Genomic DNA, 18,597 nt, shown 5'->3' with positions numbered 1-18,597 from the left:
AATCCTCCCAAGAAAACTCCCAGAGGAGCTCTTGTGCAGCAACTCCACGGACACTGAAGCCGAGTCCCAGAGTCACCTAAAATCACACAGCTGGGAAGGGGTGAGCTCTGAACCCAGGGACTATTTCCTGGCAAATGCCCATCACCTTGGTGACACATGGGGCTGGAGATGGAGCGGAGAGTCAGGAAGCCTGGGGGAGGGGCAGGAGAAAAAGCAGTCCTGGGCTGTGCAGAGAGGGTCCCCCAGTCCCCTGAGAAACTGCCACCTGCCCCGAGGTCTCCCCAATCCCCCCGCAGAGCACACTTCAAGTCCTGCAACTCTCCTGGCCTCTACGGGAGGCGACCTCAAGCCCCTTGAGAGCAGTGACTCCGCAGACATTTCCTTGAGAGGAAATACTGGTTCCACCGCGTTGTAAGTGTTGCTCGTGGGAGGTTCACGCATCTCTGGTGCCACACAGTTTCATCCTGCATAAAATGGAAGCGGTAGAGGGAAATGGAAACAATAATCAGACCTATTTTATGGGGTCATCCGGAAAATTAAATGAAGTTTTATGCGCGCACACGCATACAACTTCTCCGAGTTAACAAATAAAAACCCAGGACTTCTTATAACAGTCATAATTTATTAGTATAAATATGGTCAAATATTGCGTGATATCCACTAAAGCAAATTGTGTTGTTTGAGATTCAAATCTAACCAGACATTCTGTATTTTTTTCTGGCCACCCTAACACACACACACACACACACACACACACACACACACGCACACACACACACACACACACACAGTGTCAGGAACATGCTTCCCAAATCATAGGAAATCATTATTCCCTCCTCTTCTGTCACCAGGAGTCTGGCAATAGCAGCTCATAGACTCTGTCCCTTTCTCTCTTGTGCTCTCTAATAGCTATTGATTAAAAACTCACCTGGTATTTCCAAATGACACATCAGACCCTGACCTACCACTTCTGGAGCCCTTCCATGGATTTCACTGCATCGGCAGGTCACGTACCCCTCATCCTTCTGGCAGGTCTGATGCTGTCAGTCCCCTCCCTCTACTCCCTTTGTCTTTTTGCCCAACTGACCTACTTCCGGATCATTCATTCACAAATATTTCCTGAGCACCTACTATGGGCTCTGGTCTAGAATGAAGTCACACTCCCTTAGAGCTTAAAATCCTGGCTCCTGAATTATGCAGGTTCCCCACCCACACCCCCAGGCTTTACTCCCAGGGGCTCCCCACTTTCCCAGTGTTATTTCTTGAGGATGAGAATGTTGCCATGTATAGAATATCTCCTCTGTGCCAGAGACTGGGCCGGGGCTTTGTCTACATTATTAAATCTTCACAGCACTATGAAACATCACTTTTATCCTTATTTTTTAGGCCAACAAACTGCCGTAGGCCCAGAGGGATAAACAATACACCCAATACACCTACAGCTGTAGTTGGAACACGACTGAGCTGGGAATCCCAGGCCCACTGACTCAAAGTTGGTGTCCTTTCCCATGGGCTATGTTTCCTCCTATATTAATTTAAAAATCTGTAAATATCCCTCATTGGAGGCTAGTGATGACCAATAAAATAGGTGCAATACACACATGTTTACAACATCTTTAGGACGACCAGTGAGAAAACGTCATCCCTGAATCACTGTAGATTCTTGCTGTGACCCGAGGTGCCGAGCAGCCACCAGAGGGGAGGCGGAGGCCCCAAGTGAGCCGAGCCTGGGACAGGACCAGCCCTGGAGGAGGTGATGGGAAGGTGGTCACGTGCTATTGGTACAGTGACAACCATGGAGCACAGAGGAAGGAAGGACAACTCAGGGCTGGAGAGGCCAGAACAGGCTTCAACGAAAAGGTCCTTGCCCAGTGCGGTGGAAGGATGGCCAGGATTGCAGCTGGAGGGCACATCTGAGCATCATCGTTGGGAGCAGAAGGTAGGTTGGTTGAAGTGGAACACTGGGCAGACTAAGTCCCTGGAGACAGGAAGGTGAGATGCAGCCCAGGGACATGGGAAGGACTTGTGCACCAGGCCCATGGGGTTGATCCTCATCCACAAGGATGTCACCCACTAGAGCTGGCGGGACAGGGAGGTGACAGTGACAGGAGACCTTGCTGCTGGCATGGAAGGGGAGAGGCTGGGTGCCGACCTCTTTGAAAGGAGATGGATGATTTAGGGAAAAACAAGACCTGGGCTCGCACAGGGCTGATGGCCAGGATCAACTGGGGAGTTTACAACAAATAAAAGACCAGTTCCAATCACCACGCCCAAAATATCTTTGACTCTGTACCTATGAGAAGGGGCCGAGGAAGCTGCTTTGGAGGCGGTGCCAGTTTCTGGTGAATGATCAGCTTTGGGAGCCCCTGACTGTGCGAGGTCCCCCTGGGGAGGCATCAGCACCTCAGAGATATTATTACCTATGGACACGCAGGATATTTGGGGAGTTCTATCTTTGTACCATTTGGCTTCTGTGAGCCCTGCATGACCTGCAGGAATCTGGGGACAAGCTAATACCTATAACAACTTAGAGACTTTAATTAGCTTCACATACTCAGGCTATCCCAGCCTGTCCCCCCAGGTGGCTCCTGGTGGCATGCAGCAGCAGGAAGCACAGGTGACAAGTCTGGAATCGATGTGACCATCACCATACCTGGTGGAAGTTCTGTGGATTAACTCCACTGATCTTGATTTAATTAGGACCCAAGGGACATCCATGTGAGGCAAGCCTTCAGGCACTTAGGTCACGTGTGAGTCGAGTTTAACTTTGTCTCAGGGGACACACCTGGACTCACCCCTATGTCTTGAGAGCCTGTGTGGTCCAGCATCTGGCTGCTCCCCGCTGAGGACACCGCAGACGACCCTGGTTGGAGGAACTCACTAGGGACCCATCAGCCGTGGCCACCTTCTCACCATGGCAGCTACCATGTGGAAGCCTCGGGATGGACTCCTGTAGGTGGGTCCTCTAGGATCAACCCACATTCCCACTGCCCCCACCAAATGCCCACACACAGACACACACACACACGTCCACATCTCTGCACACACATGCACGCACACATGCTCATCCCTGAGGACACGCCCAGCTTTCTCCACATCCCTCTGTGCCCATTTCCACGTGAAAATCAATGAGTTGTAGGAGTTGGAAGCCACCAGACCCTCGCTGTGCAAACTCACTCTCCAAACAGCTAAGTAAAAAGGAGGGGCCACATCTGTAAATTCATACATATTTTTGACTATTTTTTGCTTTTTTATACAGATGTTTGGTATCATAAAGAAAGTTTTGAGAGACAGATTTCCAAGCTGTCATAGGAAGTGGGAACAAGGGACAGTGTTTCCTCCTGTGACCTTCAGAGGAGCTGCCCGGGAGATGCCCTGGAGACACAGTGAGTGGGCTGGGCTGTGTCCACATGATGAGGGTGACGTCAGTGTGTTGGGTTGAATGTGTGCAGGCACTTGCCCATTTAGTCCTTACGGTCATTCGTGTAGAGACTAGCAATGACTCAGTTTTATAGTCAGGGGACCGAAGCATGGAAAGCTTTTTTAAAAAAGAAAAGTGTTATTTTATATTACAGTATAGTTGATGAACACAACACACAATGTTGTGTTCGTTTCAGGTATACAGCAAGGTGATTCAATTATATAAATACTTATATCTATTCTTTTTCAGATACTTTTCCTATTTAGGGTATCACAGAATATTGAGTAGAGTTCCCCGTGCTATACAGTAGGTGCTTGTCAAATCCATCTCCATGGAGCACACAGACCACACAGACCTGAGAAGCACGAGGGGGACCCACTCAGTCAATAAATTAATGGCAGGGTGTGCCAACGTGCTGAGGGTTGGCACAGAGAACGCAGGGCAGTCCAGGGAGAAGCATCAAACACCTGCAGGAATCCTTACACGGCGGGGCCACAAGAACTCTCGGCCTTGGGTTGAGGAAGGGTAATATGGGAAGGCACCCCACCAACGCAGCAGCCACCAGACTAAGAGACTTTTGCTTTGGACCTTGAAGGGCAGGTGGAGTGCGGCCACGGAAGCAGGTGGAAGAGTATCCTGTGTGTGAGCGAAGGCATCCCTTCCTCCCACATGGGAGAACCTCCCATGGTCCTCTGCTCCGGGCTGCGTGCTGGGGGTGCGGGACCAGTGCTGACCTTGAAAGTCTCCAAGGGCAGGGATGCAGGATGGTGCCATGACCCATGGGAGCCATGCCCATGAGGCTCGAAGGGCAGTCGGGGTTCCACGCCTGGAACGTGAGAGGGATGGAGGCAACAGTAGGCTGCAAGAAGGAAGATGTGACTTTCCGGGTTGTTTTGGAAAGTGCCAGAACCCACTAGCATTTGCCCCCTGTCATGAAGCGGCTGCTGGCCGAATTTCCCAGTGATATTGCTGTCCAGACACTTAATATAATCAAAGCCCATTGCCATAGAAACATCAAAAGTAAGGCTGACATGTGGCAGTGTGCTCTGAAGCACCATTGGTAGAAGCCGCATCCCCACGTCTGCTCCGGGAAGAGTGCGGGGGGCACGGTGGCAGAGCTTCCCCTGAGGGCAGTCAGACAGAACCCATGGTGGAATGTGGTCCCTCTGCGAGCATCGCCTGGCTCTTCCCTCCTGCCTGCTGTTCTGGCTCCAAGCAGAGGGAGACAAGGTGGACGGGCACCTCCCGTGGACGAGGCACATTCACCCACAGCCTCCACCCCTCAGGGAAGCTTTCACCAGCCTCCTTGGCAGACGCATGGCCCCAGGCTTTCTGTGCCATGGGTCTTGCCAAATTTGTGGGCAATTGTTTGCTGCCGTGAGTCCCTCACCAGCAGGGCTTAGGGGACACAGGCATCCCCCATCCTGACTCAGCGCCCCATCCCCCAAGGTGTGTCTACAGGGACCCTTGGGGTCTCTCCTCAGGTCTGCTGCCCTGGTCCCCTAGAGGTCCTCTCTCCACACAGCTGCTGGTCGGCACACTTGGTCCGTGCCAAGCTCATGTCTCAGACAGAGCCTGTCGCACACCCAGGAGCTGGTTCCAGAGGCTCCCAGGCCATGAGGTCTTCTAAATGCCATGGAGGCCGGCCCCTATGGACTTCTGCCTGGACCCTCACTGGGCTCTGGGAAGACACATCGTGTGATCTCCAGCCCTCTGTTACAGTGGGCCACCTGAGCTTTGAGGAAGCAGGATGGGTGCTCTCTTAGCTCCGTGCTCACCATGGACCTGGGCCAGGTGGGTGGGGGACAGGTGCCAAGAAGTCCTATCTTTTCTCTGCTCAGCTCCTCCTCCCTAGCCATGCCCAGCTCTGCAGGAAAAGGCAGACTTTGTGAGCAGGGCCCTGGACTGATCCAGCACCCTCTCAAAGAGCTGGACTCTACCCCCACTTCTGCTCAGTTCAGGAGAGTCTCAGCTGTGCACGGTGGCAGGGAGAGACCTGCCCAGGAGCACACTCCTGAAGGTGGTGGAGAGGAAACAGAACTCAGCTCTGCCAGCTGTCCAGCCCACCCCCTCCCCTGGGAGATCCAGGCCGTGGTTTGTAGAGCACATGGGTGACATGTCCAACTCTGCTCCCCTTTCTGGGCCTCATGGGAAGACTTCCCAGATGCCCTGTGGTGAGTTGCAGCCCAGTAACCACATGTGACCAGTGAGCTGTGATGAAAACAATTCCACTTGGGGTGGGAAGCAGTGACCCTGCAGGATGAGGGTCCTTGACAAAGCTCCTGGATCCCTGAGTCACTGCCTGGAAGGGAGCTTCCCTGAGTGTAGCCACAGACCTGCAGTGGACTAACCAGTGAGGAATCCGAAAAGTGGGTCTTACTCATTACTGCAGCACAGCCATGACCTTCCTGGCTGATGCAGGCTCCAAAGGAAAGAGCCCTGAGCCCTTCATGAACCCCAGGAGGACCATGTCTGAATCTAGGGACCCATCTGAGAAGCTGGGAAGCATGGCGGGTCCCAGGAGGGGAGCCAGGGGTGCAGATCACGGGACCCAAGGTATAAAAGCAGACCTCCACGAGGGTGTGGAGAAAAGGGAACCCTCCTGCACTGTTAGTGGGAATGTAAATTGATACAGCCACTGTGGAGAACAGTATGGAGGTTCCTTAAAAAACTAAAAATAGAATTACCATATGACCCAGCAATCCCACTACTGGGCATATACCCAGAGAAAACCATAATTCAAAAAGACACATGCACCCCAGTGTTCATTGCACCACTATTTACAGTAGCCATGTCATGGAAGCAACCTAAATATCCATCAACAGACGAATGGATAAAGAAGATGTGGTACATATATACAATGGAATATTACTCAGCCATAAAAAGAAACGAAATTGGGTCATTTGTAGAGACGTGGATGGACCTAGAGGCTGTCATACAGAGTGAAGTAAGTCAGAAAGAGAGAAACAAATATTGTATATTAACACATGTATGTGGACTCTAAAAAAATGGTACAGATGAACCAGTTTGCAAGGCAGAAATACAGATGTAGAGAACAGACGTATGGACACCAAGGAGGGAAAGTGGGGCGGGGGGGCCGGTGCCGGGGTGTGGTGTGATGAATCGGGAGATTGGGATTGACATGTATACACTGATATGTATAAAATAGATAACTAATAAGAACCTGCTGTATAAAAAAATAAATAAAATAAAAGTCAAAAAATAAATAAACAAATAAAAGCAGACCTTCACAACCTCGGAGTTACCCCCTAAACGTCAGCTGATTCCCTGCACTCCTGACAGCCTCTTGGCCAAATCAGTGTCCCAAGTCCCATCTGGGGTGGTATTCCTGGGGCCACAGACACTGAGCATCAGGGCAGCACTGAGCACCTGCTGGTGTCCAGGTGATTGTTCTGGGGAAGCTCTGTTGTTGGTTGGCACCCAAGGGCAAAGAGGGCAAGGGCATTGGTCCCTCACAGAAGCCTGGACCCTGAGTCACCTGCTTCGCCCAGCACCGAGCCCGAGCGGGCCTGAGGCTCTAGGCCACCAGGTTGCAGAGGGTGTGGCCAGACTGCCCATTTGGCCAGTCCCTGACTACTCATTGAGCATTTCTGGGGACAAAGATGAATCCAGCTTCGCCCCTGCCCTGCAGGAGACCCTTTCTGGTGGGAAGCAATTGGAGACCAAGCTTCCCCCTGCAAGGTAATCCACCCGTCCCCATCCACTGCTTCCCCTCAACGCCATGCCTTGTCCATCTCCCCAGGGGACAGCAAATCTGGTAAATCATCCGGCTCAGGAGATGCAGCTCTCAGAGGCTGGGTCTCACTTCTAGACCATCCCCCCCAGACTGGAGCGCCACCCCCAGGCAATGTGTGCGGCCAGCACCCAGGGTGCGTCTGGTCTCCACTGGTACTTTTATGTGATGTGAGCTCTTGAAAAAGTCCACATGCGGGGTTTCTATTCTCGATCTGGGGTTCTTAATTCTAGGAATCGAGCTTGTTGTTCCCTAAGCCACTCATAGCCCCCTGATACAGGCTCAGAAAACACTGTGCAGTCAGTCTGATGGTTATGTGACTGGATGGATGGGAGAAGAAATAAACGAAGGAACGCTAATAACTTTTCACCTCAACTAGCCCAGGCTAATGAGCTGAAAATGTCAATAGAGGAATGTACCTCGGATTTCTGAGCTACCATGAAAGAACGGGATTGCAGATAAATGAGAGTAAACCCGGCGGGAAAAAATCACAGCCTAATCCTTCAGGGAGTTTATTTTAAAAGACAGACAAAAAAGCACATTTAATTTAATGTTCTGCTAAAGCAGCAGCAATGTTCAAAGGCCGTGCATAGTCAGAGAGCAGTTGCTCTGCGCCCATTGAAATACTAAACCTCAGGAAGAATCAGGCAGCTCCTCTGCGTGTTCTGTGCAAGCATCCTTCCCCTCCACTGCTGCACGCCCATCGCAGCCCGACTCCAGAATATTCATTCCCTCAAGGCCAGCGTACCCCGCCCCCTCAGGAGCCTTCAGACGCCAATGCCAATCCCTAAGCATCGCTGACATCAAACGCCTCCCGTTCTTCAGGGCCCTCCCTTCCCCTCTTCCTCTCCCTCCTCCGGGGCAAGAGATGTCCAGGAGCTGTCTCACTTCTCCGTTACACCAGCCTCCATGCATCCACTCAGCTGTCCCCTACAGCCAGAGGACAAATTAGGTAGTGCGTTGAAAGCCTCTAGAAGAGGCACGGCCCAGAGTAGGTGCCAGGAAATGGCAGTGAAATGCAGCCGCGGTGGTGGCGCAGGGGCAAAGGTGCCAGAGGCGGGTGGGGGCCCAGCAGGGATGGAGCCAAGTGCAGAAGCCCCTGTTCTCACGGAGCTGAAATTGTAGAGGTTCGCTCACATTCTTGCAAAGAAGTTCTCGCCGTCCCTATCTGGGGATTAGAGATCGCTTCCCCCAAACTGGGGCATCCTTCTGGAGGTTCTCGTGCTGACATCTAAGCCTCTGGAGGCTGCTCCAGATGTGGAGAGTTGGGTCGGGTCTGATTGATCTTGGTACAAGTAGGCAGCTTAAGTAGACGGTCATTGAATGTTTCACTGGATGAATTAGTCCATGGACAGGCCGTGGCCGCGCAGGCAGCCGATGCCAGCAGACAATCGACTTTTTCTCCAGTGACTGCCCTGCACTGAATTCCTACCAGGAAAATTCAACTCCAGCAGCTCTTTGTTTCAGTCTGGGTTTAATTGGTTAGTAACCTATTAGTCAAAAATGGTAGAACCAACATTCTTTGATTTGGAAGAAAGTTCAGACCTGAAGAGAAAAACACCTTGGCTCTACCAGAACCTGGGCGGCCAGGGTCACGTGGCTCAGAAGATGCTGACAATTTGGTACAATCTTTAGCCTCTCTGGTGCTAATATTGCCTCAAAGAGATCATTATTTGATGTGTTCTTGTACATTTTGCATATATCCTTCAGTACTCTAATACTTAAAACAAGTTTTTGAAGCTGCATAGGTTTCCTTACATTATGAATGCTATAAAATGTATTGGGACCCATGTCTTATCAAAACGCCTCATAAGCATCAAGCAGCTTTGCTCCAATGTGTTTGAGGTGGGAAGACCCGCGGGAAGGGAGTGTTGGCAGTAAGGCTTGTAGATAATAGAAATTGACAGTCGTGGTGGCCTGGGTGTGCAGAGGAGATCTCTCTCGGCGAATCAGTGTGATCATCTTTTAATTAACCTTGAAATAGAAATATGCTCAAGCATGGAAGCCTTTTCCGATGGACTGCGACAGAATGGAGGTGCCCTCTTACTATAATAACATTTTAAACTTGATAATATATTTAACATTTGTCCAGTGCAAGTGCCTATACGTGATAGAATATGCTGGTTGTGTTAATAATATCAAACAACAGTCTTGAGCTAAGGACGGTGATGAGATGAGGACATGTCACTCAGGTAAGCTCCCCACCTCTCCTCTCAGGGGCTTGAAGCGGGTCCTGTGCTGGGAAAGTCTCTACCTGTCCTCCTTCCAGCTTTGAGAGGCTGCCGTGTTCTGCACTGAGCCTGTGGAATGTTTCTGAGCTAGGTTGTGCTCCTTCACAGATACCAGCAAGCTGGGTGGCCCACCCTCTAGGGTCCTGTCAGCAGGGGTGGCGAGGTGGGTCCACCGTGGCAAAGAGAAAAGCCAGCCTCCCCTGGAGGGAGGGCTCTGACTCTTGCCTTCATCTCCATCCTGGAAGAGCGTCCTGATGATGCTCAAATCCCCATGGCTCAGCTCCAAAGCCAATCACAACCCCTCTCTGGCTAGAGTTCGGGGAATGCTCTGCTTCACCCAGTCATTCAGGGACTCGGCCCCTTTTCTCTCATGCCCCCTCCTTCTCCCAGGAAGCCTCCACTTCGCCCTCTGCAACCAGCTGTCAAATGGAGAAAGGGGAGCCTGCAAGGGGCAGTGTAGGGGCAGGTCTAGAATTGCTGGACCCCATCTCTGCTCTGGTCTCTTGGCCATAAGTCAGATGTTCAGCCCTGTCTCTTTGGAAATGTGCATCCAGGAAGAAAATGTAAGGTGTTCTGTGGACCAGAGCATCCTCTCTGCCCCGTCGATGCCTGTGTCTGTCTTCACTAATGGGTCCCTGCCAAGGCAGGAGCGGGGCCCATCATGTCTCTGCCCAGAGGCCCAGCCCAGGGAGGCATTCAATCCAGGACGTGTGAGTCTTTATGTGGGCGAGTTAGTAAAACAGGTGCCTCTGATGACAAGTAGAAGGCAGGGAGGGAAATGATAGATATACGAGGCTATCCCAGTCGGCTCTCTGCAGTGTGACAGGAGACATCAGAGCCCTGAAGGAACTTGCTAAGATCACGTGTGGAACTTGCTAAGATCATGTGTGCTGTCCTTGGTGAAGCCAGGAATGGAACCAGAGCCCTTGACCTTTCCACGGATGTTCCGCAGCTGAGCTGGGCACTGTGGGGAGAACAGCTGCCCTGGGGAGGCCCCACGAGGATATGCAGCATCCCGGGCACCCTCAGAGAGGCAGTGATAAATTGTTTTCCTTCCCTCTGTCTGAACCCAGAGAGACCCCTGACCCCAGCCCACCCTCCACACACCTGATGAAATGCCAGGGCTGCGGCAGCCCAGGCCCCCCCGGACTCCAGGCTTCTCTTGGGGAACTTCAGTCTGTTCTGTGCGCTAATTACGGCCTGTCATCTGGAACAAATACCTCCTATGACAAGCGAGATAATTAATATGCTGAGAGAAAACTTTCTTTTTTTAATTAAAGTACGCAATTCCCTTTAAAAGCCAGAAAATATATCTATTGTCTCGAGTCAGCGCACATACGTATCAGTGTCTGCGGAACACTTCTGTTTTGTTATATGGTGCTTTCAAGGGTTGTTTTTTTTTTTGACATACATAAATAGTTAGCAGTTTGGGGGGAATAAAAATCGGCCCGATATTGTAAAATTAACAATAATAATAACGATGACTATTGTTATCATGGCTATTGTTATATTGAGGAAGCATCTAATATGTATGAGGCATTTTGCAAACATTATCTGTAAGGACCAGTCCCTCCACCTGGAATTGGTATTATCCCAATTTTACATGTAAGAAAGTGGGGGATCAGGGAATTTTAAGACCGTCACGTTGTTATGAGCTTGGAAATGGCAGAACAGGACTCAAAGCACAGATGCTCGTGGCCTGAATCCTGGTTCTTCCTTCCAGGCCATGCTGCCCCTCTGGGATTGGCACTGAAGCAACTCAACAGCCCCAAATGCTTTGGGGCGCAGTTTGGTGCCAGGCGCTGCTCTGCTAGCTACCAAGCATGTGAGCAGACAGGGCTGTCCTCCTGGGGGGCATAGGAAGCATGCATGCAGCAGGAAAAAGAAGGGCCAGAGAACCAGAACTCTCTCTCTGACCCTGGGGGTCCCTGACTGTCTCCCCAGGGCAGAGACAGGCTCTCTGTCCCCATGTCCGGCACAGAAGAAGCCAGGGGAAAGTGAACCGGCAAACAGCCATGGCAGCAAATCCCAAAGAGATGATCACACCTGTCACTTCGGGAGAGACTACTCAGTCCTGATCCCCCGCTCAGGAAACAGAGTTCATGCACTGCTTCCCCTGCCCAAAGTCACTCCCGAGAAGATGGGGATAAAGTTCTCATCTCTTAACATCAAGTGCTTTATCTCTTCCACGTGGAGACAGGCAATCCAGTCTTTGTACATTCTGATTTATGCTCTTTCTTCTTCCTGAAAAATGTTCAATTGTATGGCTTTAGCCATCAAAAGAGAGGGAAAAACCCACAATTTCTTATAAAAGGCTCTCCCAAGCTCACAATTCCTTTTATCCTCTTAAGAAATGGAGAGAGCGGAGCGCCAGCCCCGCATGAGCCACAGCTGGCAGCGCCCACGGATCTACTGGGTGTCACGTGGCAGAAACCACTGTGTCTGGGGGCCGGAGGGTATCCAGGAACGTGGAGAACCACCATCATCGACCTGGAGTCCTCAGGCTGGATCGGGTTCCCATGGGAAGGACCAGGTTCATCTGGGAGTCGCACACCTGGAGGGGCAGGTGCAAAGGACTCCCTAGTTCTGCATCCCTAAGAGGGAGCCACCTAGCCTGGCTTCAGGTCGGGGGCGCAGGAAAGGCGGCTGTGTGTGTGTGTGTGTGTGTGTGTGGTCTGAGGTGATGGGGACTCAGGGATCAGGAGAAGGTTAAAGTCCATGCCCCCCTGATGGAAGAGTCCAAGAGTACCGAGGGACTCCTGGGCTCAGCCCTAGCACAGCCTGTCTCAGGAGGCTGGCATTGCCCATCAAAAGACATCATGCAGTAGAGAAACAGCAGGGCCCAGCCAGGAAGGACAAAGCCCCAGTTTTAGATTAAGGGTCCATCGTACTTGCTCCTGCTGGAAGCTGAGGTCAGCCAGGGAGGGGAGATGAGAGGTAGGGGGCCAGGCGAGGGGTCCACAGCACTCTCCATGACAGAGTGCAGCCTTCCCTGGCACAGGCACTCTGGCAAGGTCATGGGTCCAGCCCAGGAGCCAGACCAAGGAGGAGGATCAGAGTGGACCCCCCAGAAGGAGGGGCATCAGCCCTACACAAGGCCCAGGTGAGATTAACAAGAAGGAGAGGGGAGAGAATGATGGAGAGCCTAGAATGGGAGGCCTGGGGATGAGGGTGATCCTGTCAGTGCAGGGTGACCCATAAACACCCTGATTCAGCCAGGGGTCAGCACTGTTCCACAAGGGACAGGACTACGTCCAGGTGGAGAGGACTGAGCAGTGCTAGGCATGACAGGGGCAGGTACATGGGTGAGTAGGATGGTGGTACATGCTCCTGAAGGCTTTGACCTTGAAGAAGACCCTTCCCTTTGTTGAACCTTCAGATTAAGGATCCCCTCATCCACTCAGCACCACTTCCCAGCTCTAAATATTATGGCAGAAGGCTTGTGCCCTGGCCTATTTGGACACTTACTGAGGGAAGAAGAGACCTGTCCAGGTGATGAATTCTAACCAGCCACCCAGACACGCCCACCTGGGCCCAGCACAGCCTTTGAGCTCCATCACAGTCAATCAGGGCTGACTCAGCACCTGGACGGAGGTTGCCCAGTGCACCTGGCCTTCGTTCCCAAATTCATGGAGTCAGTGCTGCCCCCAGCCCCTGAGGTTGGCTTGTCATGTGATCAACTAGCTCAATGCCCAGAACTGCCCAGTGAAGAGTGGGCTTGACCACCAGGCAACATTCATGAAACAAAGGTTAACATTACTTATTTTGTGGGTGGTTGTGGGAAGTACTGATCCATCTGTTCATCCACCCACTCATTCATCCACCCATTTATTTAGTATATACTGAGCACCTGCTGCATGCCAGGCACTGTTCCAGGCACTTGTGATGTGAACATGAGCACAGAGATAAACATCTCCATCACCAAAGAACCTATACTGTGCTGGCAGAAACAAACAACAAACAAAATAAGTGAAAAATAGGAAGAGAAAATATACATACATATAGTAGAAGAGGTGGTGAGCCCTGTGGTGAGGAGGGAGGGAAGAAAAGGGACCTAGGGAAGGGGCTTCAGGGTTTTTTTTTCTTTCCTTTTAAATATTTTTAGAGCAATTTTGGGTTCACAGCAAAATTGAGTGGAAAGTACAGAGATTTCTCATGCACCCCCTTGTTCACATGCATGTGCACACACACGCAGGCACACATGCCCCCGTTGTCCTCACCCCTCACTAAAATGGTGCATTTATTACAATTGATGCACCTGCACTAACACATCATCATCACCCAAACCCACAATTTCCATTAGGATTCACTCTTGGTGTTGTACTTTCTATGGGTTTGGATAATTGTATAATGACATGTATCTATAATTACAGTATCATACAGAGTAGTTTTACTGCCCTAAAAATCCTCTGTTTTCCATCTGTTCATCCCTCCCTGCCCCCCCCCAACCCCTGGCAACCACTGATCTTTTTACTGTCTCCATAATTTTGCCTTTTCCAGAATATCATCGAGTTGAGTCATATAGTCCATAGCCTTTTCAGATTGGCTTCTTTCACTAAGTAATATGCATTTAAGGTTCTCCTATATCTTTTCATGGCTTGGTAGTTCATTTCCTTAAAGCACTGAAGAGTATTCGATTGTCTGGATGGACCACAATTTATCTATTCACCTACTGAATGACATCTTGGTTGCTTCTGAGTTTCATCTATTATGAGTAAAGCTGCTATAAACAACATCCCTGTGGACATAAGTTTTCATTTCCTTTGGGTAAACACCAAGGAGCATAATTTCTGGATCATATGTAAGAGTATATTTAGTTTTATAAGAAATTACCAAACTGTCTTCCAATGTGGCTGCACCATTCTGCATTCCCTCCAGCCATCAATGAGAGTTCCAGTTGCTCCACATCCTCACCAGCATTTGATGTTGTCAAAGTTTTGCATTTTGACCATTGCAATAGGTGTGTAGTGGTGTCTAATTGTTGTTTTAACTTGTATTTCCTTAATTATATATGATGTGGAGCATCTTTTCGTATGCTTATTTGTCATCTGTATATTTTCTTTGGTGCGGTCTTTTGCCCATTTTTTTAATCAGATTGTTTATTTTCTTAGTGTTGATTCTCTGAAAGAGATTGTAGAGAAATGGTATCATTTCTTCCTTAAAGGTTGGATAGAATTCACCAGCGAATCCATCTGGACCTGGTGCTTTCTGTTTTGGAAGGTTATTAATTATTGACCTAATTTCTCTAGTAGATATAGGCTTTTTCATATTGTCTATTTTTTTGTGTGTGAGTTGTGGCAGATTTGTGCCTTTCAAGGAACTGGTTGATTCCATCTAGGTTATAAAATATTTGGGCATGGAAAAGTTCTTAGAGTTCCTTTATGATCCTTTTAATGTCCATAAGATCTATAGTCATGTCCCCATTTTCCTTTCTGGTATTAGTAATTTGTGTCATCTCTCTCTCTTTTTTCTCTTAGTCTGACTAGATGCTAATTGATTTTATTGCTCTTTTGAAAGAATCAGTTTTTGGGTTTGCTGATTTTCTCTACTGATTTTCTGGTTTTAATTTCATTGATTTTTGTTCTAATTTTTTAAATTATTATTATTTTACTATTTACTTTGCATTTAATTTGCTCTTCTTTTTCTAATTTCCTAAGGTGAAATCTTAGATGATCAATTTTAAACCATACTTCTTTTCTAACATATGCATTCAATGCTATAAATCTCCCTCCAAGCACTGCTTTTGCTCCGTCCCACACACTATGAAAAGTTGAGTTTCATTTTCACTTAGTTGAAAATCGTTTTTAATTTTTCTTGAGATTTCTTCTTAAACTAATCTGTTACTTAGAAATGTGTTGTTTACTCTCCAAGTGTTTTTTGAGTTTTCCAGCTGTTATTGATTTCTAATTTAATTTCATTATTATCTGAGAGCAGACATTGTTTTATTTCTATTTTTTTTAATTTGTTAAGTATGTTTTATGGGCAAGAGTGGTTTATCTTTGTGTATGTTCCATGGGAGTTTGAGAAGAAGGTGTACTCTGCTGTTGGATGAAGTCATCTCTAAATGTCAATTACATCCAGTTGATTGATAGTGCTGTTGAGCTCAACTATGTCCTCACTGATTTTCTGCCTGCTGAGTCTGTCCATTTCTGATAGAGGAATGTTGGAGTCTCCACTGGTCATAGTGCATTCATCTATTTCTCCTTCTGGTCCCATCACTTTTTTCCTCATGTATTTTGATGCTCTGTTGTTAGGTGCATACACAGTATGGATTGTTTTGTCTTCTTGGAGAATTGACCCCTTTAACATTATGTAAAGAGGTGCTTCAGCTTTAAGTGAGGTGGTTAGAAATGGCCTATCAGGAAAACTGACCAAATATGTGTGAAAGGTGAGGGAGGAGCCACCTAGACACCTGCCGGCAGAGCTGACCTGGCAGCAGGAACAGGAAAGGTGAAGGCTGGCAATCATGTGTGCCAGAATCAACCAAAGGGCCCATTACAATGAAGACTGGATCCTGCCTCTGCTGGCTGAACCCCCACTCCTGGGTTTTCATTCACCCTAGTATAAGCCAATCCACACTGACCCACAAGACCTGTGGGATCCAGCCTTGGGTGCCCCATCTATCCTTCTCCCACGACTCTTGCCCTCCTTCCCTAGGCTCCAGCTACCAGGGCCTGCTCTCTCTGCCTTTGACCCATCCAGCTGGTACTCTCTTCTGGGCCTGCATCCCTTTCTCTCTGCTGGGGATGCAGGTCCTCCTGCTCGATATCCCATCAACTCCTGGTTCTACAGGTCTCAGCTTCCAGCCACCTCCTCTCAGCAGCCCCCACCAATGGCCCCATCTCACATTTGCTTGCACATCTCAACTTGTTTTCATCAGAGGAACCACACAGTTGAGATGGATCTGTCACTAGATTGCTTTTTCCCTGAGAGCAGGGATGTGGTCTGCTGTGTTTTCCTGCTGCAACCCTCAGGGCAAGGAACACAGCAGGCCCTCAACTTCTGTGCTTGGGATGAATGAACGCCTGTGAGGACAGAGCCTGGAACTGCGCCTGGGATGGATCAGGCCCATAAGAGTTGCTATATATAATGTCATTCACAGTGGAGGATGGTCCTCAGAGGGTTAAATCATTTTCCTCAGCATCTCCCAGCTTCCAGGAGCAGGACTGGGGTTTGAACCCACAACTCTGGACCATATCCTGCACCTCTACAGCAGGACTGCCTCAGTGCTGATTGGGAGGATTGCTGACCGACTCCTCAGGACAAAAGGCAGCAGCCCCTCTGCTGCTGAGTGGGGTCTCCTGAGCCAGGACTCCCACTATGGTGACAGGCGTGTCTATCTGGATGCACACACACACACTGTCCTCCCCAGGGCTCCCTGCAGGGGCAGCTGTCTCAGCATTTCTGTGGCAGGATGCTTTCCTGTATGTGTCCCAGCCCTGCTTCCTCTAAATAATTCAAAGCACCAACCCTTGCAGATCCTGCAGGCTGGGCATCCTCCCGGGAAGCAGTTAGAATAAGAAGAAAGGGCTACTGCTCAACCCTGAGTTCAAGAGCTGGCCAAAGCTTTTAATTTAGTTTGATTGATTTAATATCCTGCATCCTGGGAGCTGCGCTCAGTGTGATCCTGGCTGCCTCTCTCTGAGTTCAGCCGACAGTGGAGCTATGCATCATGGGACCTGGAGCAGTAATAAAATGCTCTCTCCTCTCCTCCTGGCCCATCCATCCGCCAGGAGCTATTTTCAGGGAGGAGCGATGAGCTCAGTCACCCTGAGCTGGGCGAGCCCCTCCCCTGTGCTGCAGAAGGCACAGCAGGACTGTGCCACCTCCTTATTCTGGAAAGATGCTTGGAGCCACTTTTTGCTGCCACCTGGGCAATATTTCAAAGGGGTCTCTCCTGCACTTTATCCTCTAGCCCCACCAATGAGGACATTTACCACTGGGGTCTCCCCCAGTGCATGTGCCTCTTCCTCCAGGAAGCCGCTGGAGACTTGATCCATTCTTTGCAGCTCTGTGGACCAAATGTCATCAACCCACCAGCAGACAGGTACTTTGCTCCCATTGGCTTAGACCCCATCATCTCCTTCTGGAGCCAGAGGGTGTCCTGCAAGTAGGACAGGCCCCAAGCCATATCATCCTGGTGGCTCAGACTGAGCCCACATCCATGGCAGGAATTAGGCAAGGTGAGGCCAGGGAATGGTCACAACTGCTTTGCTGGACAAGACTGTGGGGTCAGTGAGGGGAAAGCAGGCTGGACCCCAGCTGCGGCCTCCTCTCCAGGCCTCTCCTCCCAGCTGGGACTCCCCGACCACATGACCTGCCTCTAGTAAGAAACATAGTAATGGTGGGGGGTGGGGGGGATGGACTGGGAGTTTGGGATTAGCAGATGCAAACTATTATATAGAGAATGGATAAACAACAAGGTCATACTGTAGAGCACTGGGAACCCTATTCAATATCCTGGGATAAACCATAATGGAAAAGAATATTTTTTAAATGTGTATGTGTATATATATATATATATATATATATATATATATATATATACACATCTGAGTCAGTTTGCTATACAGCAGAAATTAACACAACATTGTAAATCGACTATACTTCAATTAAAAAAAATTAATTAATACAAAAAAGAAACATCCACGTCATTCTCCCCGTGCCTCTTCCATGAGGGCAACACCTCGGCCTCAAACTCTCCCCTTCTAACCAGCCCATGTCAGCCAAACAGTAATTCTAGGCCTCCCTGGGCTGCCAGCTGTGCCATCAAGGGCCCAGGAGATTCCTGCCCTGCTCTCCTCAGCAGGTCCAGGGCACTCTGTGTGCTGAGCAGGTGGTCCCGGCAGTGCCAGGGGTCCAGGGAGACATGAAGCCCCAGAAAGTGGACAGGGGGTGCCCCCTCCCCTGTACATGCTTCATCATGAACCCTCACCCTGCAGGTGTCCTGGCAGGGGCGTGTCACTGTCCCCATCAACACGGTCACACCACATGGAAGGAGAACCTGGGAGGGTCCTTCCTGGGCCCACAGGCGAACTCCCCAATAAATCAGGCTCTTCCAGCTAAGGAGAAGGATCCATGGCTGCCAGGCCTCCTCTTGGAAGTACCATCCATCCCTCGTTCTCAAATCTCCAAAGCTTGCCCCTCGTGACCCCACTTCCATGGCCAGTCCCTTATCCACAGCTGACCAC

The sequence above is a fragment of the Hyperoodon ampullatus genome, assembly GCF_949752795.1.
Source record: "Hyperoodon ampullatus genome assembly, chromosome: 11".
Taxonomy (NCBI): Eukaryota; Metazoa; Chordata; class Mammalia; order Artiodactyla; family Ziphiidae; genus Hyperoodon; species Hyperoodon ampullatus.
The sequence above is the reverse complement of the archived record's forward strand: the minus strand, read 5'-3'. Positions refer to the sequence as shown.